The following is a 2,647-nucleotide window of genomic DNA, read 5'->3' as shown; positions in this document are numbered from 1 at the left end:
TCCCTTCCTCCCTTCCTTCCTTCCTTCCTTCCTTCCTTCCTTCCTTCCTTCCTCTCTCTCTCTCTCTCTCTCTCTCTTTCTTTCTTTCTTTCTTATTTTTCGAGAGAGATTATTTTGCTATATGGTGTGTGCTCTTGCCAGAGAGTCAGACAGAAAGCGAGAAATCAGCTCCTGGAGGCATGGCCATGCCATAGTCCCTTTTCCTTCATTTTCCTCTTGGGATTTTGGGCACACATGTACACATGCTTGGCATGAGTTTTAAGCTGCCGGGTCTGGGATTCGAAGCACAGTCAACTATGTGGGAGTCCAGCAACATAACCATTACACCATCTGCTGTTCCCAGGATACCTTTCTTCACCTCCTCAAGTAGATTCAACCTCTTGAGGTTGTATTCTGTTAGACACTGATGTTCCACTCCGGGACCCTTACCCAGCTGTTTTGTCAAACTTATTTTGTGATCCTTTGATTCATGTCTGCCTTCCCCATTAGGTTTTCTCCCACAGGGGCCTGACTCCACTCACTACTCAAGTGTGGCTTCATTTTATTCATATAGACTAGGGAAAAACAAAAACATAAACAGAGTGAATTGATACAGGCTTTCCATCATCAAATGGGGCAATGACAACGTTGAAACAATAGGATGCTAGGAACTCAATAAATATTTGTCGAATAAATGACAAAATGAATGAATGATAAAAATGAATGAAAGGAAGGCCAGGGCCCAATAAACCCTTATGGAGAGATTACAAAACACGGCATCACTTGAATATACTGTACAAGTGATTTCTTTCTTTTTTATTTGTAAAGGTTTTTGCTATATGACGCACGCACTCTCCAGAAAGACAGAGAGAGATAGAGAGACATAAATCACCCCCTAGGGGAGATGGCCACACCGCAGTTCCTTCTCCTCCATTTTCCTCTTGGGATCTTGGGCACGCACGCACATGCACCCAGCATGAGTTTAAGCCACCAGGTCCGGGACTTGAACCACAGTCAACTACATGGGAGTCCAGCGACATAGCCATTATGCCAACCGCTGGTCCCTGTACAAGTGATTTCTTTAGAGCAAATGAGGCCAATCCAATAAGCCTAAATTACTCCTATAACACACAGGGTTCGTTTTGTTTTTTTGTTGTTTTGGAGAATCCCATAAGGGAATAGGACTCACATACAAAATGATAGATGGGTATTATGTATTTTTTTCCTTCTCTGTATTTTTCTTAATGGAAGCAAATGGAACTTTCCAAATATCACTGTATGATTGGAAAAAGTGAAGCTGACTGTAGTGCCATTTTGGGGGAAGGAGGGGGGCAGAAGGAGAAAAGAGTCTGAAAAGGGTTTATGTTTTCTAATGGAAGGCAGATGTAGCCCTGGTTCTCCATCGCTCGAGTGACCCGCTTCATTTTCTCCGTGAGTGGTTCTGTCAAGCATAGGATGTCCCTAAGTCCCTCTCCAAGTGTGTTCTCTTCATTGTGGGTCCTTCCTCCCTTCCCCATCTGCTCACGCTAGCTTTCAACAGGGCAGAAACACTGCTTTGGACAGCCCTGAGACAACTTTGAGTAAGAACTTGCCTTGAGAAAGATTTCCCTTACAAGCTAAATGTTACATTTCCACTCGACAGAAAGGTACTGCTGTGTGGCCATAAAAAACTGGCCAGAACCCCGTAACCTTTGCAGTTAGTCATGTTATTTTTGGTTCGTGCCAACACGAATCACAGCTGTGACTCAACAGAACCACTGAAGCAAGAATTCAAAGAGTTTAAGGAACAGCAAAGGCAGAAACGACTTTTTTTTTTTTTCTCTCTCTCTCTCTCATGGTGTCATTACACATTGCTTGTAGTTTACCTTTTTTCACATTTACCAACTCCGTACAGATGAGCTCAGTTGTTGTTTGGCAAATGAAGTTCTGAGCTGCGTCAGCTGGCTTCCCCAAATCCCAAGGCAAGCTGAGGAGGATGAAGCTTTCCTTTCTGGGGTGTTTGTTTTACGTAAGCACCGGCTGACTTTGCAGAGGTTAAAAACAAAACAAAACAAAAACCAAAAAACAAGAAAAACACAACTGTGTTGATGTATTTCTCTCACAGAAACCAAAAATAGGGTTGGCGTTTGATTTCAACGTCTGTCATTCCCCCATTGGAAGATGACAGAAAACCTGTTTCAGTTAGTTCTATTTTTGTTTTTTTCCTAAACTATAGGAATACAGTGACACTGCCAGCTTGGAGCTCACCAAATGGGAAAATAGGCCCGGACTGCAGCAGGCAGCGTATTACTGAATTCATCAAGCTCCTTTAGACTCTGCCTCCATTTCATTCATTTTTAAACTTAAAGAAGATCCCAGTTCTCCTATTTAAGAAAGCATTGGGAGGGCTGGCAGGTGGCATGGTGGTTAAGGCGCTGGATTCCTACATGGCCAACTGTGGTTCAAGTCCCAGATCTAACAGCTTACTTACTCACTTTATCACTCTCTGTCTCTCTCTGGTTAAATGAAAAATAGTAATTTCATCCAAGCTCTGGAACCAGTAGTTGGCGTAATGGCTATGTTGCTGGACTCCCATGTAGTCGACCGTGGTTCGAGTCCCGGACTCAGCGGCTTAAACTCACGCCGGGTGCGTGTGCGTGCGTGCCCAAGATCCCGAGAGGAGAATGGA

The sequence above is a fragment of the Tupaia chinensis genome, unplaced genomic scaffold, assembly GCF_000334495.1.
Source record: "Tupaia chinensis unplaced genomic scaffold, TupChi_1.0 Scaffold000048_1, whole genome shotgun sequence".
Classification (NCBI taxonomy): domain Eukaryota; kingdom Metazoa; phylum Chordata; class Mammalia; order Scandentia; family Tupaiidae; genus Tupaia; species Tupaia belangeri.
The sequence above is the reverse complement of the archived record's forward strand: the minus strand, read 5'-3'. Positions refer to the sequence as shown.